The 25,320-nt window shown below is 41.6% G+C and overlaps 1 protein-coding gene across 1 annotated transcript in view; it reads right to left on the bottom strand.

The window, feature by feature from the left end:
* LOC100567570 (retinol dehydrogenase 16) overlaps positions 1-6,845 on the bottom strand; it is a 32,647-nt gene extending 25,802 nt beyond the window's left edge. The window contains exon 1 of the mRNA XM_016991105.2: positions 6,522-6,845. The gene's annotated coding sequence lies outside the window, so the exon portion shown is untranslated. The remainder of the gene's footprint in view (positions 1-6,521) is intronic.
* Between the last annotated feature and the right edge of the window lie 18,475 nt (positions 6,846-25,320).

The raw sequence follows: 25,320 nt of genomic DNA, 5'->3' as shown, positions 1-25,320 counted from the left end.
AGTGCTCTGCTATGGCTGACTCTGCTATGACTGATAAACCAACCTGGACACAACAATTATTTGAGAACTCAGAAATGCTGGATCACTGTAACAGCCACTATTTTCTATTGAACATTTCACGGCTCAGTTAAAACACAATGTATCTCCTATAAAGCTCAAGTTAGCCCACTCTTGCATACAACATGACGTCAAATAAGCAATTGTTTAAATGAAGTATTTCCAATTACTATAATATATGAGTTTTTCATATAATTAATTTCTCCGTGGGGAACAGCAGTGGAGCAATGGGTTAAACTCTTGCTGACCTGAAGGTTGGGTAGCTGATCTGAAAGCTGCTGGTTCGAATTGGTAAGACGGAGTGAGCTTCCGTCTGTCAGCTCTAGCTTGCAGGGACATGAGAGAAGCCTTCCAGTAACACATCCGGGCATCCCCTAGGCAACATCTCTATAGATGGCCAGTTCTCTCACACCAGTATGTTCTCAAGTCGCTTCTAACACGATAAAAAAATTCTCCTACCTCTTTCCTCTGGCCAACAAATGAGGCAATGGGAAATAACCCATAAAGAGCTGGCATACTTCTAACAGCAAAAAGAAAACATGTGCAAGGTATGTAGAGTACAAAGGTTATGGTAAATCATATTTTAACTTGCAGAGTAAGATAAACAACATTTCTGTTCAAGAGGAGTCTATGCGCACTTTGCACAAAGATCAAACTATGTGAAAACCTAATATGAAGCAGATTCTCATAAATGCCCTCTAATAGGATGCTGGGCCTGGGTGCTACATATAGTGTAAATAATTTTTAAAAATAGAAATAGAGTGGATGGATCTCTTGTATGTGTGAAATCTGCTTTAGGAAATGAAATAATCTGCTCTAAAGTTAAATCCCTGAATTCAATAGGAAATATATGAAAATCGCAACAGTTTAAAATCCAATCCATTACTCAGTACAGCCAGCCCACCACATTTTCTGGGGTTAGTGATACAGAACCCATGTGAACATACAAAAATCATGAATAAAAATATTTTCTGTTTTTAACCTGAGAGAACATCTTTTTGGGAATCTCTAAGTCTGCCAGCATGGCTCTGTGGTCAACATTGACCCAAAGGTTATCCCAGAAGCATACTTGGGGACGTACAATTGTCTAAAGAGGTGTTCTATCCAGGTATTTTCCAACACAACTTTAGGGTCAACATCTGATGAAAGCTGACTACAGAATCACCTACATATAACATAGTAATTAAATCCACAAATAATCAAATTGCAAAGCAAAACTTGCAAAAAAAGAAAAACTGACTGTATAACAAACACTTTGACATTATTTTTCTTTCTATGTAGAAGGAAAAATAATTTCACCCGTCTTTGTAGGAGGGATTTTAGATACTCAGTCATTTAGTCACATTAGGCTTTACTTCAGCAAATCATTAATCTTTTTAAAGTGTTAACTCTTCTCATCCCCATACCACATTGGTGTGCTGGTTAGGCTGATAGGGCTTGAAACACAAAACATACAGAGGGGCAAATCAGCTACCATTCATTCTTCCTGATAAGTTCTGAGTGTCCTTGTATTGCTACAGTTGTACTGAGCACCAAACAGAAATAGTTATTTTCAGAGAACTATCTCTCTTAATGTCTAAGCCTCGTTCTATAGCTCCAAAGGGCAGCTGGGCTGCAGGTATATGATCAAAGGTTTGAGATTAGCCTCCTCAATAGGAAAAATGCTCAGTTCTTAAATTGCACATCAGTCAGATGAAGTCAAATACATTTTAAAACCAGCCTTCTTTATTACTGCAACTCAAGTCATTGCCGATTCAATCCATCTAACTCTAAAGCAGTGGTTCTCAACCCGTGGGTCCCCAGGTGTTTTGCCTACAACTCCCAGAAATCCCAGCCAGTTTACCAGCCGTTAGGATTTCTGGGAGTTGAAGGCCAAAACATCTTGGAACCCACAGGTTGAGAACCACTGAGATAAAAGTTTTTGTATGGATCCCTTGTTCCGACAATCGGATTCACACTCTAAAGAAAGACAAGAGGTTGAATCTACACTGCAGAATTAATGCAGTTTGAGACCAACACAACATTATAGAATCCTGGGAGTTCTTCACCAAACTACAACTTTGGCAGAGCATGTGAAAAACTTTGTAAAACTTTGTAAAACTACAACTCCAGGATTCCATAACATTAAATTAAAATAGTGTCAAACTGTATAATATCTATAGTGTAAATGCACCTATGGAGTTGAGAATAACTGTATGTGGGTGGATACACCCACTAACTTCTGTATGGATGCAATTCACTTCATGAACTGGGGGTAGAAGTACGATCTTGTCAGCCAACAAAAAGATTTTGATCAACTCTAGCAGGCTTTTCTACTTAGGCAGGATGACCAAGTTTTCATGGCATGGTGCAAGCTAAACTTTGTTGTATTTTTACTTTGGGAAAGGAGAGAATGGGTTATATGGCTGTGTGGAAAGCCCCTTAGGTCCCTTCTGCACTGCCATATAACAGATTATCAGATCTGATAATCTACATTATCTGCTTTGAACTGAATTATCTTAGTTTATACTGCCATATAATCCAGTTCAAAGAAGAGAATCTGGATTTTATATGGCAGTATAGAAGGGGCCTTTAATGCTCTGATATTAGGGACCTTGACATACAGAAGTGTGTATGTGTACGTACATATATGTGTGTGTATTTTAGCAATTCCTGCTCTGTCATTTCCTGCAAATTGTCTTGGGACAGGCTGGTCATAAGTGCAAATCCATGCAATCTCTTTCTAGTGTGACACAAGATAACATGCCACTTTGCAGAAATAGAGGAAATATCACCCTACACTTTAAAGAGTTGACATCCCACTTTAAATCCGGTTTCTGTCTCCTGAAAAATTCTGGGATTTATAGTTTAGGGGAGGTCCAGGACCTCTCTGGGTGAGAAATGCAAAGGCCGCTTCCTAAACTGCAAATCCCAGGATTCAACAGGAGGCGGCCAAAGAAATCAAAATGGGATGCTAACTCTTTAACAGTGTAATGTGATAATCTACTAGTCTGGGGTAATCAGAACGGAGAACCCATGATCTTCCAGAAGTTGTTAACACAATACTTTAGAACCTCTCCCCTTTGACTGGATGTGCGTTTATGTGTCCCTGGATACATTTCAGTAAGGGCGCATCTACACCGGTGATTCTCAACCTTTGATCCTCCAGGTGATTGGGACTTCACCTCCTAGAAATCCCAGCCAGTTTGCCAACTGTTAGGAATTGTGGGAGCTGAAGTACAAAACTCCTGGAGGACCAAGGGTTGGGAACCACTGATCTACACAATATAATTAAAGCAGTTTGACACCCTTTAAATGCCACGGCTCAATGCCATGGGATCACGGGAGTTGTAGTTTGGTGAGGCAAACAAGAGTAGATGCAGAGAAGGCTGAAGATCGTGTCAAACTACAACCAGCTTAATTTCATAGAATTGATTTTTAACAATGTCTTAGAGCATCTGAAAGACTTAAGTTTTATTAGCCATGAGCTAATAATAAGTGAAAGTGCAGTCAGTGGAAGCCTTAGTTTGTCAGCACTTCTAAGGACCCTTCCACACAGCCATATAACCCAGAATATCAAGGCAGAAAATCCCACATCTGCTTTGAACTGGGTTATCTGAGACTACACTACCATATATTCCAGTTCAAAGCAGAAAATGTGGGATTATATTCAGATGTGTGGAAGGGGGCTCAGTTCTTAATTGAGATAAGTTACAATCTCTCTGCCTCAGAGGAAGGCAAAGGCAAATCCCAACTGAATAAATCTTGCCAAGAAAAACCCGTGGTCGGTTCATTGGATTGCCATAAATCAGAAAAGGCCTTGATGGCACGCAACAAACAAATAAAACTCCTTTCTAATGGTTTACTCTTTACTCCACAAAGAAATCATAGTCACATATTGCAAAACACAATGCAAGCTATGGAGAAATACAAACAGCCCACGATGGCACAAATCTGAGGTCATGTTTGGATACAGAATAACTGTTTTGCTGATGAAAATTGTAAATGCCTACAAAGAAGGCAAAACATATGATCTCAATCATGTATTTATTATGTTTGCACTTTTGTCCCAGAGTGGGATTTCTCAGATCAATAGTATTTTACACTGTGATCTTTACAACCATTTTACCTAGCAGTAATCTCCCTCCACCCCATAGAACAGTGCTTTGGAGACCTGCCTATGATAGCAATGCTAATGAACACTGCACTGACAGTGTCTGAATTCGCTGAGAAAGACATACAAGATTCAAACCCTGAGCTATAACCCATCACTCACCAATATAATTCCATAGCTCAATGCTATGTAATCTGGCATTCCTAGTGTGGTGCGGCACCAACGTTCTTCGACAGAGAAGACTAGACCTTTTCAACTCCAATTCCATAACCTTGAGCAATGGCAGTTCAAGAGGTGTCAAACTGTGTGGATTCTACAGTGTAGATATACCTTGTGTCTCCGGGCACAGCTGCATCTACACTGTAGAATAAAGTCAAATTGGCCTTGCTTTAGGCACCATAGGTCCCATGTGATGGGAGTTGTCATTTTCACAAGGTCTGCCTCACCAAACTACAAACCCTAAGGAAACCGCTCTGAGTCCTCCGAGGAGATAGGGCGTTATATAAAGTTGTTATTATTATTATTATTATTCTCCATAGCATTGAGCCACAGGAGTCAAAAGTGATGTCAAGCTGCATACATTCAATAGAGCATTTTTGGTGAGGCACCTGCACTCATGGGCACAGAAGGGTAAGGGCTTACTAAACTTGCCACTTTGAGGCTGGATCTATATTGCCCTATATCCCAGGATCGGATCCCAGGGCCCTTCAACACAGCCACATAACCCAGAAGAGAAGGCTGACATGATGAGGGCCACGTACAAATATATGAGAGGAAGTCATAGGGAGGTGAGCAAGCTTGTTTTCTGCTGCCCTTCATACTAGGATGCGGAACAACGGCTTCAAACTGCAGTAAAGGAGATTCCACCTGAACATCAGAAAGAACACTGTGAGAGCTGTTCAGCAGTGGAACTCTCTGCTCCAGAGTGTGGTGGGGGCTCCTACTTTGGAGGCTTTTATGCAGAGGCTGGATGGCCATCTGTCGGGGGTGCTTTGAATGCGATTTTCCTGCTTCTTGGCAGGGGTTTGGACTGGATGGCCCATCAGATCTCTTCTATTATTCTATGAATGTCAAGGCAGATTATCCTACAATATCTGCTTTGAACTAGTTTATCTGAGTCCACACTGCCATATGTCGTTTATTCATTCAGTCACTTCCGACTCTTTGTGACCTCATGGACCAACCCATGCCAGAGCTCCCCATGGCTGTCGCCACCCCCAGCTCCTTCAAGGTCAAGCCAGTCGCTTCAAGGATACCATCCATCCACCTTGCCCTTGCCTCTTCCTTTTTCCTTCCATTTTCCCCAGCATCATTGTTTTCTCCAAGCCATATATCCCAGTTCAAAGCAGATAATGTGAGATTTTATTCATCTGTGTGGAAGGGCCCCCAGAGTATCTGTTTATCCCAGATTATCTGGCACTGTAGACTAACATAATCCAGTTTCAAGCAGATAATTGGGATCAGATCCTGGGGCCCCTTCTACACTGCCATATAACCTTGATTATCAAAGCAGAGAATACACATTATCTGCTTTAAACTGGATTATATGAGCCTACACTGCCATATCGGGCCCCTGGTGGCACAGTGCGTTAAAATGCTGAGCAGCTGAACTTGCGGACCAAAAGGTGCCAGGTTCAAATCCCGGGAGCGGAATGAGCACCCACTGTTAGCCCCAGCTCCTGCCAACCTAGCAGTTCGAAAACATGCAAATGTGAGTAGATCAATAGGTACCGCTCCGGTGGGAAGGTAACAGTGCTCCATGCAGTCATGCTGGCCACATGACCTTGGAGGTGTCTACGGACAATGCCGGCTCTTCGGCTTAGAAATGGAGATGAGCACCAACCCCCAGAGTCAGACATGACTGAACTTAACGTCAGGGGAAAACCTTTACCTTTACCCACACTGCCATATATTCCAGTTGAAAGCACATAATCTGGATTTTATATAGCAGAGTAGACGGGGCCTGGGATACAGGACAGTATAGATCCAGCCTGATTCTCCTTTAGAAGAAAAAATAAGTAAAGAAAGAAATATAACAGAAGCAACAACAACTCTCAGATGGATAGCATTGAATCATGGCAGTCAACGCGGTATCAAACTGCATTCATTTCACAGTGTAGATTCAATCCCTAAATCGCCTGCTCGGGCCAGCATAACAGGAGAATTAGGGTTTGCATCTACACTGGAGAGTGAATACAGTCTGAAACGCCGCAGCCACTCTCCACTACACGAACACCCCACTTTTGGCAAGCCTTCCTCCAAATCGCCCCCTCCTGCCCTCCTTTACTCTTAGCCAAGAGACACCCCTTTTCTTTGACTCTCCCCATTTGGCCCCTAAAACCAGCTGGAACAACGCGTTCCCAAAACGTACCTCGACACGTGTCCTGGCTGGCAAAGCCCAAGCACAGCCTCGCCGTAGGACTCTGCTGGCTTATATCGCGGGGCAACCGGGAAGTTTCAAAACAAGGAGGGGTTTGGCAGTCGGCCTATTCCTTCCCCGCCTGGACGAAAACAGCCAACGACGGGATCCCTGCTTGGAGAATTCCAACGAGTAACTTCTCTCCCTTCTCTTCTCGTTTAACCTTTGGCTGACTCCTGCGTTTGGGTCCAGGGAAGATCAACCGGGGTCTTCCTCCAAAGAAAACTCAAGGGTCAGATGATCAGGAAACGGGGATTCAGAGAGAGGAACTTTAGAAGAGGACCTCCGATTAAAAAAGAAAAGAAAAATGACGCAATTTGTTTTTGCAAACTTTTTACCAGGCGAGACACCAGCAACCGAGTAAGAGGGTGCTGGGAAATTAAGGCTGGAGTTACACTGTCATATATTGCAGTTTCTGAATCCAGGCTGTCTGCTTTGAGGGTTGTTGTGTATTTTCCGGGCTGTATGGCCATGTTCCAGAAGCATTCTCTCCTGGCGTTTCGCCCACATCTATGGCAGGCATCCTCAGAGGTTGTGAGATATGGAGAAACTAAGCAAAGAAGATTTATACAGTAGAGTCTCACTTATCCAACATAAACGGGCTGGCAGAATGTTGGATAAGCAAATATGTTGGATAATAAGAAGGCATTAAAGAAAAGCCTATTAAACATCAAATTAGGTTATGATTTTACAAATAAAGCACCAAAACATCATGTTAGACAACAAATTTGGCAGAAACAGTAGTTCAATACGCAGTAATGCTATGTAGTAATTACTGTATTTATGAATTTAGCACCAAAATATCACGATATATTGAAAACATTGACTCCAAAAATGCGTTGGATAATCCAGAATATTGGATAAGCGAGTGTTGGATAAGTGAGACTCTACTTTATATCTGTAGAAGATTCTGGGTGGGGAAAAAAACTCTTGTCTGTTGGAGGCCAGTGTGAATGTTGTAATTAATCACCTCAATTAGCATTAAATGGCCTTCCCAGCTTCACCTCCTGGCCTGGGGGAACCCTTTGTTCAGAGTCCTTAGCTGCCCCCGATTGACTCATGTCTGGAGTTCTTCTGTTTTCAGAGAGTTGCTCCTTATTTACTGTTCTGATTATGGAGGTTTTTTTAATCCAGATTATCTGCTTTGAACTGGATTAGATAACTCTACACTGTCATATAATCCAGTTTCTGAATCCAGATTATCTGCTTTGAACTGGATTATATGAATCTACCCTGCCAGATAATCCAGTTTCTGAATCAAGGTTATCTACTTTGAACTGGATTATATGAATCTACACTGCCAGATAATCCAGTTTCCGAATCCGGATTATCTGATCTGAACTGGATTATATGAGTCTACACTGGCATGTAATCCAAAACAGATTATCTAGATTCAGAAACTGGGCTATATGGCAGTTGCGATGGGGCCAAAATGAACTCTTAATTGGTGTGTGTCTTCAAGTCATTGCCTATGGCGATCCTAAGGAAAATCTATCACAACCTTTTCCAGGCAGTTTGTTTGCCATTGCCGCCTTCTGAGGCTGCATTTACACTGCGATATCTTCCAGTTTCAGAATGCAGATTAACTGCATTAAATCGGATATCTAATCTGCATTCTGAAACTGGATTATATGGCAATGTAGATCTTGATGCTTGATGGGGCTGAACCTCTATACCAGGGGTCCTCAAACTTTGTAAGTGGAGGGCTGATTCATGGTCCCTCAGATTGTTGAGGGGCCGAATTATCATTTGAAAAAAAAAAAAAAAAGAACAAATTCCTATGCTCACTGCACATGTCTTATTTGTAGTGCAAAAAAAAAAAAAACCCAGCAACAATTACTTATTTATTTATTTACTACATTTATACTCCACCCTCTCTCACCCCGAAGGGGACTCAGAGAGGCTTACAAGTTGTATGCACATACAATATATTATATTATTAGCATAGCACAATATTAGCATTTTTATTTTTTCGTGTCAGGAGCAACCTTGAGTTGCTTCTGGTGTGAGAGAATTGGCCGTCTGCAAGGACGTTGCCCAGGGGACGCCTGGATGTTTTGATGTTTTTACCATCCTTGTGGGAGGCTTCTCTCATGTCCCCGCATGGAGCTGGAGCTGATAGACGGAGCTCATCCGCGCTCTCCCCGGGTGGGATTCGAACCTGGCAGCCTTCAGGTCAGCAACCCAACCTTCAAGTCACGAGGCTTTAATCCACTAGGCCATGGGGGCTCCAATATTAGCATTATATATTACTATATTATACTATACCATTATACCGTAATATTATTAGTAATATTACATTTAATATATAATATATAATTAATATTTTTATATTATACAATATTATTATATTGTATTATTATAATTATTAGCCGCCCTGAGTCCCCTATTGGGTGAGAAGGGCGGGGTAGAAATACTGAAATAAATAAATAAATAAATATTATATTATATGTATACACAACATATTATATTATTACCATATCATTCATTTACAATATTAGTAAATGAAAGAACAATACAATATTTAAAAAATAAAAATAATTTTAACCAACATAGTGTAAACTTATCGGGATTTCAGTGGGAAGTGTGGGCCTGCTTCTGGCCAATGAGATAATCAAGTGGGATTGTTGGTGTTGTGCCTTCAAGTCATTTCAGACTTTGAGCGAGCCTAAGTCTAAAACTGAGGGCAGGGGCCAGGTAAATGGCCTTGGAGGGTCGCATCCGGCCCCCGGGCCTTAGTTTGGGGACCCCTGCTCTATACCCCCGCCCCCGTGTTCTAACAAGCGCCTCAGGGGAGGTATACAGAGGCTCAGCCCTGTCTTGCGCTCTTGGGAAGAGGCCCCGCCCCTAGCCCCACCCTTTAGTCCGAAAAGGCCTCTCAAGAGAAGTATAGAGGCTCAGCCCTGTCTCAGGCTCTTGGAAGGAGGCCCCGCCTCCTTCCCTAGCTCCTCCCTCTGTGTCCTAACAGGTGCCTCAGGATTGGTTTAGATTCTCAGCCCTGTCTTGGGCTCTTAGGAAGAAGCCACACCCACTCCTCTAGCTCCGCCCCCTGTGTCCTAACAGCCGCCTCAGGTGCTCAGCCCTGTCTCCAGCACTTGGAAAGAGGCCCTGCCCCAATCTCCTAATAGGTGCCGCCACCACCACCCCCTGGATCGCTGCAGCGCCCACCAGGGGGTGGTAGCGCCCACTTTGGGAATCACTGTGCTAACCCAATCCAGTAAGAGAAATGCTTTCCCCAAATGGGTACCCTAGCATAATTTTTATCATTTATTATAAACTCACATCTTGAGTTCACTACATTTTATTATTTGTTCTGTGTATTTAAATATGTTTTTTTGTAGAAATACATTTTAATATGTGCATTTTATGTAATGTTTATGAAGATTATGTGTTTTAGCTATGTTGTAGGGCCCTTCCACACAGACACATAAACCAGAATATTAAGGCAGAAAATTCCACAAATCTGCTTTGAACTGTTTGATCCCAGTCCACACTGCCATATATTCCAGTTGAAAGCAGAAAATGTGGGATTTTATTCAGCTGTGTGGAAGGGGCCTCCTTAGCCATTTACAACAGCAATTCACAACAAGATTTCCCCCCTCTTCCTGGCTTGCTCTGCCCTCTGAACCTTCTCCCCTTTTATCTAACCCTTTACCTTGTTGTTCTTGCTCAGCAACATGTCACTGGCTAACTGTAATTCTGACCCATAGTACTTATTTTGCAGTGTGGCTTCATGAATTATAGCCCTGGTTTTAAACTAAAAAAATGACTTAAAAAAACCAACTCCTTCTCAAGCCCCCTCCCCTTTGTCTAAACTTTTCCTGGCTTGGTAATTTTCCATTTTTCCATTTCTCTTTGCCCCTGTCCCTTCAAGTGCACACCTTCAAAATTAGGATGTGCATTAAAATAAATGGCACATTATACTCGAGTAAATATGGGTATCTCTGTGTCTTCCCCTTCCTTTAGAGTCCAGCTTTCTCCTGCACTGATGAGAAAGATTACCTTTGCTTGCATTCACTTACCATATTGTAAGATGCAATTGATTGTAAGATGTACATTCATTTCAGTATAATCACCACCAACTAATATTCTAAGATAAACCCCATTTTCAGAGATGTTGAAATGGGGAAAAGTGCATTATAGAATTGAAGAAATAGTACAGTAATTCTGTGTAGGTGCCTCAATACAAATTGAAGCGCTCATAACAAAGCAAGGTTCCGGCTTGCATGGAAGCTTCTTGACACATTCAAAGAGGACCATAACTTGTGGGGGAATCAGTTACAGCAGGGTTGGACAGTCATGGGGGCATTTTCGTCCTCATGAGCTATACAGTGGGGTCCTTAATACCTGTATCTGTTGGGCTTTGATTCCAGGATCTCCCATGGATACTTTAATCAGTGGATGCTCAAGTCCCAATGGTGTTCCTTCTATAAAATGGCCCAGCCAAGACTTGCCTTTGCAGATTTCTGTTGTTGTTTTGGAATATTTTCAAGCTGTGGGTGGTGGAATACATGGATGCCAAATTCGTGGACATGGAGGGCCAATGGTACTGCTTCACGCACTGTAACCAGAAGTCACATTCAAACTCCAGAAAAAGAGTTTTCACCTAAACACAAGGAAAATGGGAGGAGATGTTAAATACAGACAGTCCCCAAGTTACAAACATCAACTTACAAAGAACTTATAGTTACGAATAGGGGTGAGACTGGCTGCACCTTGGGATTTGGCAGGGGCAGTAGGGTAGCTACCTGGAGGAATCGGGCACTGCTTCTTTGGCAGCGGCATCTGCCCTCCGGTTTCCTCTTGCTACCGGATCCTGTCCCGCCTGGTGTCCCTTGCAATGCATTACAGCCACATGTTTTGGGGCCCAAATGGCATCTAAGAGGTGGATTATTTCTTCTGAGTGTTTAACTGGTTGACCTGCTGCAGTTAAAAGTCCTCTTTCTTTGTAAAGCGCACCATGGGCATGTAGTACTGAAAAGGCATATTTTGAATCAGTGTATATGTTGACTCTCTTCCCTTTTACTATCTCCAGAGCCCTGGTGAGAGCAATGAGTTCGGCCTTCTGTGTTTGCTGGCAGTGGATTTGCTTCTAACACTTTTTCGATGGTCACCACAGAATAGCCCGCTTTTCGCTCCCCATTTTCCATGAAGCTGCTGCCATCTGTGTATATAGTAAGCTGAGCTCCTTGTAATGGGACATCAGTCAAGTCAGGACGACTGGCATACACTGTGTCCATCACTTCAATACAGCTATGATGTTTCTCCATATTGGAGTCTACGGGCAGGAGGGTAGCAGGATTCAAGGTGGTGCATTGCTGAACCTTGATGTGAGGATTCTCACATAACAGTGTTTGATATTTTAGCATTCTTGAAGTGGTCAGCCAATGGTGTCCTTTGTGTTCTAACAATGTCACTATTCATAGGTTCAGATAACGGCCCTGCTATTGTTAAAGCTACAATTCAAAGTCTTGCTAAGGTCCTTGGCATAACCTGGAAATTGCATTGTGCATATAGGCCGCAAAGCTCAGGGAAAGTTGAGAGAATGAATCGAACGCTGAAAACTAAGTTAGCTAAGTTGTGTCAAGAAACCAGACTTAGTTGGATTCAGCTCCTTCCCTTAGCAGTGTTACATATTAGATGTACCCCCACCGGAACCATTGGACTGTCTCCTTTACGGAAGGCCTCCCCCTTTGTTTCCCAGGTTGCAAGGGGAATTGCATGAGATAGGGGCCCAGGCTAAGAGACAGGAAATGGTTGCCTTGGGGAAAACACTGCAAGAGCTGCGACAATATGCTTATGAATTCAGGCCGCCCATTCCTATGACCCCCACTCATTTGTTTCACCCAGGGGATGAGGTGTGGGTTAAAGATTGGAAAGGGGAAACTTTGCAACCAAAATGGAAAGGTCCTTATGTGGTAATTCTCACCTCGCCCAGTGCAGTCAAGGTAGCAGAAATCAAACCTTGGCTTCACTGGACTAGAATTAAAAAGGCTGATCCCAGTTGGCGAGTTGTTCCAGACCCGAAAGACCCACTAAAGCTTAAAATAACTCGAAACTCTGGTTGTTCTAACCAAAAGGAGGACGTTGCCAGAAAAGAAGATTCAGACTAGACATTACCCCAAGACACAAGCCAGGAAGTTGTCTTGGTCAACGTACTGTCAGATCTGCCACTGCTGATTGGATGAGAAGATCGGGCTAGACACTGCCGCTTAAGTCCATGCCTGGAAGCGACTAAGCTCAACGCACTGTCAGACCCCAACTGCTGAGGAAAGAAGGCAGAGCTAGACTTTACTGTAGCTTACCGGAAACGGCTACTCTACGTACGGTCAGACTCCCAACAGAATGAAAGCTTTGTGGGTTATATATGTGTTTATTTGTGTATCAATTTTGGGAATAGATGGTAACTGGTTTAAAGAGCATGCTAGACTTATGTTTGAACAACATGGGAGAAATGCCACTCTGATATATGAACACCCTGAAACGGTACGTGACTTTTCCTTTCTTCCTGCCTTGATTAATGAGGAAGCGGTGGTCATGGCAATGCTTCTCTTAGCAGAGCAAACAGACAAACCTACTATCTTTAACCCCCCTGGTTTCCTGAATGGGTTGCGGCATAGAATGATACAGGTTTCAAAAACCAAACAACAGGAAGTGAGTGAAATATACCCATTGGAAGGGAAATTCACTCCTGGAAGTTTTCATGGGGAAAATGTGTCTCCACCGAAGTTTTATTATCAGCCCTTGTTTTCACAACAAACCACATTTTTCAAAATCCAATTATTTCAGGGACAAAAAGTGAGGTGAAATCTGAGCAGGGGCTGGGACAGCAAAGCTAACATCACATGGGTGTTAACCTTTCCCTATGCTATCCAAACCTTGCACATATGCGCACACGCACACACATATATACGGGGTGTGCAATTTCTTCGTTAGTCCTCATAAGTCTGATCAAATTAATTAAATTCATACTTACAAGGCGATATCTGACATGTGGGCATGGCCTGCATCAAAAAAACTAAAATCGAAACTTACTCAATACTTTTTCATTTGCATCTTGTAAATCTCAGAAGCCTCCCGAAGTCAGTTTCATTTTCAGTGCAAGAAAGCAAAGCAAAGCCCAAGAGGCTGCCATTCCTCTTTAAATTAATGGCCTCTCGCCATTTGGAGGGGGAAGCAGCAGGGAGAAAGCAGAGTTCACTGGGAAAGCACAGAATTTTGGGACGTGTAGTTTGGGAAGGCGAGGAGCCCTATGTCAGAGAGTTCAAAAGGCCCTGCCCTATACTACATTTCCCAGAATTCTGCTCAGCATCAAAAATCCCCAATCAGGATAAGGGAGAGATTTGTCCACCCATAGCAGCAGCCAGCCAGAGTAATAATAATAATAATAATAATAATAAATAATAATAATAATAATAATAATACACTTTATTTATACCCCACCACGATCTCCCCTCGGGGACTTGGGGTGGCTTACATGGTGCAGAGCCCAAACAATACAATCAAGCAAAAACAGCATACATAAAATTCACAGTATGTATCACATCTGGTTCTGGCTCAACACACATGAGTAAGTGACAGTTAAAACTATCTTTCCTTATTTACTTTTAAGCACCCCAATACAGCAATTTTTTAAAAAATATTTCTTTTGAGATACCAGTGGTGTTCTTTTTGTACCGAAGGGACTTGGGGAGACTTACATGGGGATGAGCCCAATCAACATCGTTAAAATAGAAAATATAACATACTAAGTACATAGATAGTACATAGTAAGTACATAGGCAATAATATGAAACAGAATAAAACAGGAACATTATAACAAAATAGAAAACAACCATCAAACCAACCAATAACCTGAAATAACTGTCAGTTCTCTCTCCCCTGCTTTTAAAATCTAATTCATTCTGTCTCTGTGTGTGAGTGTGTGTGAGAGAGAGAGTGTGTATGTTTAGGAATAATAATAATAATAATAATCATCATCATCATCATCATCTTTATAACTCACCCTCACTCCCCAAAGAAACTCAGGGAGGTTTACAAAAATAACAAAAATGGCAAATATTCAATGCTCAAAAACAAATAACAAATAACAACAGTCAAGTCAAGACAAAACATGAATTATAATAAACTCAATATAACTTATAAACAACTGAAATCGAAGGTTAAACTAAACATAATAAGTGCAAGGAGTAAAACCAATTAAAACACAATAACATTATAAGCATATTATAATATGTTGTATCAGCAGGCTAGAGTGAGTATCCGATGACAAGGAAAGGATGTGTATAAGGTGCTAATCCTCCTCTATAAACTAGATTGTACAAGTGGGTCTTTAAGAGCTTTTTAAAGGAGAGGAGAAGGCCATTTTTAGTTCTTTAGGGAGGGAGTTCCAGAGGTGGGGAGCAGCCACAGAGAAGGCCTCCTCTCTCGTTCTCACCAACCGCGCTTGAGACGGGTGGAATTGAAAGTAGGGCCTCCTCTGCAGACTGCAGTGCTCATGTTGGTTTGTATGTGGAAATGCTGTTTTTCAAATAGTCTGGGCCTGAATCGTAAAGTAGATGGTGTTTTTAACATTCCCATTTGAACTGAGGCCATGCGCATTTACAGTAAATACTTGGACTTATCAGTTAAACACAGTGGGCTTGCAGCTAACCAGAACTCAAGCAACCAGAACTCTCAAGCAATCAGCAAAAGCTTTTTGGATGTAATTTAACTAAAAGTGCATACTGCATTCACAAAGCTATTTTATAATAACAGCAAATCTGTGTTGTATTAAGTCTGTCTTTATTTGTGCTTCAATATTAATATCAAGTCAATATGGAATTAATAGCATGGTATAGTATAGGCTAAAGTATTAGGCTTATTTTTAATACCGTGTTTCCCCAAAAATAAGACTGTGTCTTATATTAATTTTTGCTCCCAAAGACGCACTAGGTCTTATTTTCAGCGGATATCTTATTTTTCCATGAAGAAGAATTCGCATTTGTTGTTGAACAAAAAAATGAACATTTATTATATACTTTACAGTTAGTTGTCATAACAAATCAGCATAACCAGACAAACTGTCAATCCTATCAAGAATTTCTTGTTACTACCATTATTTCCATGTACTGTCTATGGTACGTACATTTACCAGTCCTGTTTGCTCTGTTTTTTTGTTTGGCAGGCATGCTTCTAAACAAAAACTCTGCTAGGTCTTATTTTCAGGGAAGGCCTTATATTTAGCAATTCAGCAAAAACCTCTACTAGGTCTTATTTTCAGAAGATATCTTATTTTGGGGGAAACAGGGTAGTAACTCTCAAACCACCAGAAACTACATTTATTCGGCATCTACCGATTCTCATGTGAGTTTTCTGTATCATTTAAATGTTTAACTGTGAGTCTATCATTTTGTTGTCTATGTCTGAGTGAGTATGTAATTCCTCAGTCCAAATGAGGAATTTACTACCTCTTCACATGGGGTGTTTTGCTGCCTTGCTTCGCAACAAAGACAGGACCTGCTGTATGCCATCACACGAGGCATGGCAGGCCTCGCCAACTTTACTCCCAAAGTCAGGGGGAAGCACTGAAAGGCGCTTTCTCCACGACTACGAGAAGGAAAGTGTATTTTGGGTTGCCGCGCGTTGTCACCCTTTCTGCCATCTGATGAGGGGAGGGAAAGGGTGCCAAAGCACCCTCTCCCATCCCCTCCATGTGGTGAGGGGAGGAGGGGAGGTATATGGAGTGCCACAACAAGCTGCCCCGCACACCTTCCCTTCCGCTGGCAATTGGAGGTCCGTAGTCTCACCTTTAGTCAATAGACAGCCACTCCTGCAGTATCTTGTAGCTATTCAATCTTGACCCACATGTTGCAAGAATGTGTTATTATTTGTGCCAAAACTCACATCTGCTGATTCACAAATGCCACTATCTTTAGAAGAAATCTATATGTAGATTGTGCTCACTTGACACACTTACTTTGAAGTAATCATAGAGATACGTTTCAGAACCTTGGATGTGTTGTGTAATAGAAGGATCACAATCTAATGGTGACTATAATTATGAGCCAATTAAGCAGAAGTACTATTTGCATTTCTCTATGGGGTTTTGATAAGCAGGACATTACAACAACAACAACAACAAAAGATCATCTGTCTCTCCCAGAAAAAGAGCCATATGCTTCTTGAGACCTACTTTTATTGCCAGTCCAAGGACAACATGGGCATGAGCTGAGAAAAACTGGTTTATAAATGCAACAATTCACAATGAAGAGTTTCTAAGTATTGCTTTATAAATAAACAATACTATTGGTGAAAGCTAGAAGATTGAATGAATTCTTTGTTTCTTTTGTCCAACCAATTTCTCAACTTCATTTAACTTGCAAACGTAGCACAAATGTGATCATTCCTTGGAAATTACAGTTATCCCTCCATGTCCATGGATTCTGTGTGCATAGATTCAACCATCCATGGCTTGAAAAAAAAATTAATTCTTGGCTCATTATTTTTTTATTTTGTAAAGAAACATAATACATTGAAAGTGGTGGATCAATATATTGATAGGAAAGTGAGGGAGGTGGAAGGGTTCTGAAAATAGGTGAAAAGAGAAAACAGGGGGGGAGGGGGGAGAGAAAGAAAGAAAGGAAAGGGAAAAAAAGAAAGAAAATAATAATAATAATAATAATAATAATAATAATAATAATAATAATAATGATAATAAATTGGTTGACTTCCCATCTTGATTCTTAAAAGCAAATCTTAGTTTTGCCATTCTATATAAGAAGGGTCATTTTATGACACCATTATATATAAGCATCTTCAGATTTGGGTATTTGTAAGAGGTCCAGAATACATTGAAGATCTACTGTATCAGCTGTTAATATACTTCAGTACAACCACCTTTTCTTTAAAAGAAAGAAAAAAATATAGCAGTGGAAAATACGTAGTAAATAGTTACAAGATTGTTCCATGACAAACATTTAATCCTAGACCATGAAACGTTCTGTAATTTACATCCAACTTGTTGAAAAAAAATAGGATTATCTAAAAAAAAACCCTGCCTTTAAAAAAATGTATGAGCAGTCCTTTTGGTGGTATCCATGTTGTTTTCAGTCTTCATATATAAATTGAGGACTAGGTTTAGGACCCAAATTATGAATTTTGATATGACCCGTCAATAAATTGGGGGTCATTCAGTGGATAAGAGAAATCACTAATGCTGCCTCAGGGGACTAGTAACCCCAAGTTGCCACCACCATTTTCCAACTTAGAAAAACCAGAAGTAGTGCCACAAAAGAGGGAGAGTAAAGGAACTGATGTTTCTTTTAGGCTCTCCTGGGATAGACTGAGTTCTTGCTTTTTGTCACCCTACTCAGGGCCCATCCAGAAATGTACGACCTCTCACACTTTTACCAGAGGCATCCAAACGACACCTCCAGTAAACTAGGAATATTTCATTACAAAGCAGTAAAACCTGTCTGGATAGCCCTCAGCTTTATGGAAACTGTCTTTACATTTTAAGCACAGCTGTTTTTTAAAGGGGGAATAGCACATGACTCCCTATAGCAGCATTTCTATTTCATAATATAAGAGAATTCCTCCCCAACCCCAGTATTGATCTCCCCTGTGCTTTCTATCATAATGGCCAACCTCCCCAGAAATTCCATTACAGAAACGCAGGCAAACTAAACTATGGAACATTGTGGCAGTAATATTCATGGCCCATTTGAGATTAAATACCTTTGCAAATCTGAGAAACAGATGTTGACTCAGAAGGAATACCCAATGCTCAATATCTAAACTTGGGTACCCCCTGCCCTACCCCAGCTTCAATGGTATGAATCTTATTGTTATCAAGCCACAGTAACCCCCTCCCCCAAGATTTATAGTTCATCATGGGCTCAGAAATAAATATATGGTTTTTTTTTCTTTTTTAAAGGATCCTTTCCAGACTTGAACAAATTCAAAGATCGAGACCGAACCAACAGTGTAAACCTCTAAACTCTATCATATTTAACCATTTAATACATTGTATCTCTTCATGGCTTTCTGTATAATTTGTATCTTTATGTTATTGTATCTATTTCTTATATATAAAATGTAAAAAAAAAAAAACCTTCTAAAATGTATCAAAACCTTTCTCAAAGATAGTCAACTCTCCATGACCCAGCAAAGATAATCACGGAAGCTTTTAATGAAGATACTTAATTTGGAATGATAGGAAGCTAACTTTTAGTGAGTCACGCAAAGTTACTATCTGTGTTGATGAGTTTTCCACAATAACTGTATTTGTTAAATGTTTTTTAAAATGTTTATGCCTTTTTGTAAAGTTGGCCTTATAGGTAAATATGTATGGTTGACTGGTGGGATCACAAACCTGCAAAAGTATTGGAAAATGAGCATGCAAAGATACTGTGGGACTTACGAATCCAGACTGACAAAGTTCTGGAACACAACAAACCAAACATCACAGTTGTAGAAAAGAAAAAATGTTTGGATCATTGATGTTGCCATCCCAGGTGACAGTCGCATTGACGAAAAACAACAGGAAAAACTCAGCCGCTATCAGGACCTCAAGATTGAACTTCAAAGACTCTGGCAGAAACCAGTGCAGGTGGTCCCAGTGGTGATGGGCACACTGGGTGCCGTGCCAAAAGATCTCAGCTGGCATTTGGAAACAATAGACATTGATAAAATTACGATCTGCCAACTGCAAAAGGCCACCCTACTGGGATCTGCACGTATCATCTGAAAGTACATAACACAGTCCTAGACACTTGGGAAGTGTTCGACTTGTGATTTTGTGATACGAAATCCAGCATATCTATCTTGTTTGCTGTAGTCATAATAAAATAATAATAATAATAATAATAATAATAATAATAATAATAATAATAATAATAATAATAAAAAATATCCTGAGAACAGAAAAGCTGGGCAAGGACTCTAGAGAGTTATAATAATTAAAATATATACCGATGAAAGCATTATGAGGCTTACTCCAGAAGTACACCATGACTGTGAACATGGGGAGTGTGACCTCAGTCTCAGAATTTGTTGATTTGCTTTTTCACTAACCAGAAATACCTCTATAGTGTATTGAATAAGGTTTGAATTGTTGATTCTCATTCAAGCCAATATGGGTGAGAGACAATGCTCAGACAGCATCCTTGGATTTAGATGGAAAGGGGAGACAGACTTGCATGTCACCAGCATGCTATGGCGCCTGGCCCCATAACTCTAGACTCACTCTCTAACAGTTTCCTATGTATATTAAAGAGCATATAGGACAGAATGAACCTTGAGGGCACCACAGATGCTGGAGAAAATGTTCATACTTGGTTGTCTAGTGGTATTAATTCTTTTTGCATAGGTGAAGCTGTACAAGATCCTTTGTTGGGAAGTTCTGTTTGAGATGTAAATGAAATGTAACTAGAGACTCCCCGCTCCCTGTGTTGTCATAGAATAGGCTTTCAAATAGGCAGTAGTCTGTATTTGGTGAGACTCATTCTGAGTTTTCCTCCAAGTGTAGTCTAGTTGTTCTCTTATTGATTTATACTGCTGTCAACACCCTTGAAAACAAAACTCAGTTTTGGCTCCACCCCACAAGAGATGTTCAAGAGTGATCATGCCTGCTGCCCAGTCACTTCATCTATCAGGGTTTTAGGCAATTCACCTGCTGAGTTAACAACAACATTTCCAACCATTCAAATCCACCAGCCTTCTGAGACATCATCTTAGTTGATCACTGTAGAAATTCTGAGACGCAGAGATTCTGAACTTTACCACACAGTGACTGTAGAACAGGGGTCCCCAAACTTTTTAAGCAGAGGGCTTAAATTTCAGACTGTGGAGGGGCCGAATTATCATTTGAAAAAAAACAAACAAACAAATTCCTATGCATACTGCACATGTCTTATTTGTAGTGCAACAACAACAACAACGAAAGAACAATACAATATTTCAAAATGCAAATAATTTTAACCAACATAAACCTATCAGGATTTCAATGGAAAGTGTGGGCCTGCTACTGGCCAATGAGATAGTCAAGTTAATTAGGATTGTTGTTGTTGTTGTTGTTGTGTGCCTTCAAGTCATGTCAGACTTTGGCCGAGCCTAAGTCTAAAATTAATTATTTATTTACTGCATTTATTTACTACATTTATATCCCACCCTTCTCACCCCGAAGGGAACTCAGAGCAGCTCTATGTACATACAATATATTATATTATTAGCATAACACAATATTAGCATTATATATTACTATATTGAACTATACCACTATACTATTATATAATACTAGCTGTGCCCGGCCACGCGTTGCTGTGGCTGATGGGAATCATTTGTTGACCAGTTGGAATAGCAGTGAATAGCCTTGCAGTCTTAAAGTCTGGGTGTTTTCTCCTTACGTGAATCCTTGTTTGGTGAGCTGGAATACAGTGGAATAGGTTACTGCTTGGAAGGATGGTTTGTAGGGAAATGGTTTTTTAGCCAATTTGAATGGCACTGAATAGCCTCGCTGTTTCAAAGACTGACTGCTTTCTACATAGGGGCATCCTTTCTTGGGCAGGCTGAATGAGATGGAGTAGCCTCATGGCTTGAAACACTGAGGGTGTACTATGAAGGGGAAATCTTACTTGGTTAGGCTGAACAGCACTGAATAGCCTTGCTGTTTGGAAGTCTGGTTGTTTCCTGCCTGGGGGAATCCTTTGTTGGGAGGTGTTAGCTGGCCCTGTTGGTTTCCTGTCTGGAATTCCCATTTTCAGAGTGTTTTCTTTATGTAATGTCCTGATTGTAGAGATTATATTGTTGCTTCCTGCCTGGGGGAATCCTTTGTTGGGAGGTGTTAGCTGGCCCTGTTGGTTTCCTGTCTGGAATTCCCATTTTCAGAGTGTTCTCTTTATTGACTGTCCTGATTTTAGAGATTATATTGTTCTGCATTATTACACCACAGTAATTGTAGATATGATATTTGTTGCCTGAGAGCACAGGCAGCTGAGGCTGGGAAGGGAGGGCCTTCGTCCGAAGAGGGGGAAAGGGGAGGGAGGGTTTAGGACCCTTTAAGACCGGGGGGGGGGGGGTCTGTTCCCAGCCTTGAGGCCACCCCTTCAGGCCTCTATCTCCAAAAGAAAATAAATGGTTAAAAGAAAAGCAACCTTGGTCCTCAGGGGCCGCCCTGAGGCCTGCGGGGCACGGAGGAGGCTGCGGTGTTCTTCGTGGGGGGGGGGGCCTTTCTGGAAGCCCCCCCCCCCCGCCTTCGCCTCTGCAGGCCTCAACATCAAGAAAAGAAAAGAAAAACCTTGGGGCCTCGCGACCCTCCTCTTCGGCGGGCGTCACAGGCCCCGCTGCGTGGAGGCCCCTCCTCCTCCGACCACCATGGGGCCTTCCAGCCAGGCTGACGGCTGGGGTTTTAAGGCCCCGTGGAGGTTTGTGACGGGATTTTTTATTGTATCGACCTAGAGGCGTGGATGATGGGTTGTGTTGTCCAATTTCGAGGTTGGGGGGCCCGTAGTTTAGTTGTTTTGCTCGGTGCCCGAATTCCATCACTCTTTTATATATATAGATGTAATATATAACATATAATTAATATTATTATATGATATTACTATTAGTATTATATTGTATACCATAAGATTATTATCAATATTATATGTATATAGAATATATTACATTATTAAAACTGATATAAAAATATTATATTATAAAACTGAGGGGGCCAGGTAAATGACCTTGGAGGGCCGCATCCGGCCCCCGGGCCTTAGTTTGGGGACCCCTGCTGTAGAACTTGAGAATGGTCCTCCACTTCGGTTACCATCATACCATCCAGTGGGAGCCCCCAATGGCACAATGGGTTAAACCATTGTGCCGGCAGGACTGCTGATTGACAGGTCGGTGATTTGAATGAGCTCCTTCTGTCAGCTCCAGCTCCCCATGTGGGGACATGAGAGAAGTCTCCTACAAGGATGGTAAAAACATCAAAAATCCAGGTATCCCCTGAGCAATGTTCTTGCATAAGCGGGTCCATATACTATTTGGGACAGACCCACAGCCCTGAATTTTCATTTTTTTTAAAAAAAACATCCCTTGGGCCTTATGTAGGTTTTGAATATGGGGTACTGTACTATACAGGTATGTCAGAATCTCTGAGGTTAAAACTATATAGTAATTTCACTTTTAATCAACATTTGACTTTAAAGAATATTTGTCATTGAACAATGTCTGACCTTAAACGCTCCTTAGGAGAGGTCTCCTACTGATACAGAATCTGCCTTATATAGACCTTTTAGGAATTTGGTGTTTAAATTAGATGCAGAAGAATGTTTTGAATGTCATGTTCTGTGCTTTCATCTTTTAATTGTGCTTAAGTATGTTTAAAAATATTTAATGACAAGCTTTTAAAAGTAGAAATGTTTGGTTAGTTGCTTTTCCACTTTGATTAAAAATAAGATTTTAATAGCTGGGGGTTGTTTACAGTTTTTGGAACCTACTTGGGGTCTTTTGCTAGGAGTAAGTTGTGGTAATGTTGCCAGCGTGAAAACTGGGAAGCTCCTGCACCTTTAAGAAAAGCTTGGATTTCAACAAGGTAACAAGCAACACCTGTTGAAATCATGATTTCAACTCACAAAGGCACAAAAGTGGTTTTCACTCTGGCAACCCTACATATAAAAATTAAACAAACAGACTATTTCTAACACCTGTATCAAACATCCTTGTTAGTGTACTAAAGACCTGCTCGAAGGAGGCCTTCTGAGCTTGCCCCTAAAAGGGACAATACAGCAAAATTGGAGGTATGAAATATTTACCTGGTAGGGGAAATCCCAAAATATCACTACTACTTGCTCCATGAATCTTAGGCTTTATGATGCAGGAAACCTGATAGCTTTCAAAGCTGGATAAAACTCACCTTTGGGTAGTGCAAAAACATTGAGAACCTGGCAGGAAGAACCAATCTTATCCAGAGTTCAGTCTGTTTGAAAGGGCTGTTAGAGGAAAACTCTTACGCTTGAAAAGCTGTTCAAGTCTGGTTTAAATATTTTTTTAAAAAAAAAAAACAGGAAAGGAAAAAGAGAGCTTCGAAGTTGCTTAACAACCAGGAGCGTCTGGTCAGCAGACAAAACAATACATTTACCTAGGTCACCTGATCATTACAGTGTTCCTGTTGTGAATGTGCCTTCGGAGACTGTGAATGATAGTGGTGGGATCAGGAGAGGAAGGGAAAACCCTCGCGAGGAGGGCTCATTGGAGGATTTGTTTAGGAAAAGGGTAAGGGAGACTGATGCGGAGTCTTCATTTGGGGATCCTGAGGTGGAAATGGATGCTGGGGAACAGGTGTTAATGGAGGAATTGGGCACGGACTGGGCACGGGCACCGGAGATGCTTGGGGACGAATCGGGGCCCATGGATACTGCTGATGCTGGGGAAGCTTGGGTGTCTTCAGAAGCAGATCCCACTTGGTCTGCTTGGAGGAGTGAGAGGGGGTCCACAGGTGTGGATAGAGTTGGGCATGGGCAGGATGATTGGGACTCTGATGATGAATTAGGAACGCCTGACCCAAGGGCATTGGCTGTGTGGAGTTCTGATTCAGATTAAGAAGTTGAGACACCTGCTCTTTGGGCGTGGATAGTTTGGAAGCCCAGGGAGACCTGGATATATTGGGCTTGTTTGGCCATTATACCTTGTGTGTGGCAAGGTGTTGCTGGGCGCCATTGGGTTTCCTGTGTGTGTTACTGAAGACTGGACTGGGACTTTGCAACGGATCTGCTGCTCACCCTTGTTGCTTTGGCTCTCTGTGCCATTTCGTGTTGTGACCTTCTTGGATGACTTCAACCTCTCGGACCTTGGACCTTGGACTGAAACTTGACTCGGCTTTGCTCTTCGCTCTCAATCCATGGCTTGGCGTCATTCTCTATTCCGTGGCTGTCTGCTGTTGCTGACTACTACCTTCACTCCTGATACCGACGCTGTCTGCTTATCCTGACTTCGGACTGGCTTGACGACGTTCTCCCGCTCTGCTCCTTTAACTCCTGGCCTGGCATTTGCTTCTGCAGCAGCTTGGCACTGCTGGTTTATCCTGACTTCGGACCGGCTTGACGACGCTTTCCCGCTCTGCTCCTTTAACTCTTGGTTTGGTTGCTGTGAGCTCGCTAGCATCTCGCTGTTTCGCTGGCTTTGCTGCTCTCAACTGGGGGTTCCCTAGCTCAGTTTGGGCGTTTGTTTGTTTTGAACTCCTTTTGTACTTTTGAGTTTTGGGAAAGGCTTGTGGGCTTCAATACTGCTTGCTTTAGTTCATGCCCCCATTTTTCAGCCCATTGTGAACTTTTGGGTCAAGTTCTAGAACTTTAACTTTAACCCAGATTATATCTCTGGCTAATCCGGATTATTTGCCAGTTCGTGTTTTTTGGGATTTTACCCGCTTGTTCTACTTAATAACACTGAAAGTTAAGTGTTTTAAGTCTTTTTAGTTTGTTGAGCTATTTTTTTGGACTGTTGCTTTAATAAACTCTAATTTGCTATCTAATTGGCATCTGACTTTTGACAGTTCCTTCACTTATCGTGGGGGTTAGGTTCCAGGACCACCCACAATAAGTGAAAATCTGCGAAGTAGGGACGTGTTGTGACTGCGCCTTCGGGGATTATGGTTGATGGGGATGGAATTCGAAGAGGAAGAAAAAACCCTCGTGATGAGGGTTCACTGGAGGAGTTGCGCAGGAAGCGACTTAGAAAGCTATATGGGGGATCTTCTGAGGAAGATTCAGATGGGGAGATGGATGCT

Source organism: Anolis carolinensis, chromosome 2, assembly GCF_035594765.1.
Source record: "Anolis carolinensis isolate JA03-04 chromosome 2, rAnoCar3.1.pri, whole genome shotgun sequence".
NCBI classification, from domain to species: domain Eukaryota; kingdom Metazoa; phylum Chordata; class Lepidosauria; order Squamata; family Dactyloidae; genus Anolis; species Anolis carolinensis.
This window is presented reverse-complemented; position numbering and strand designations above follow the sequence as displayed.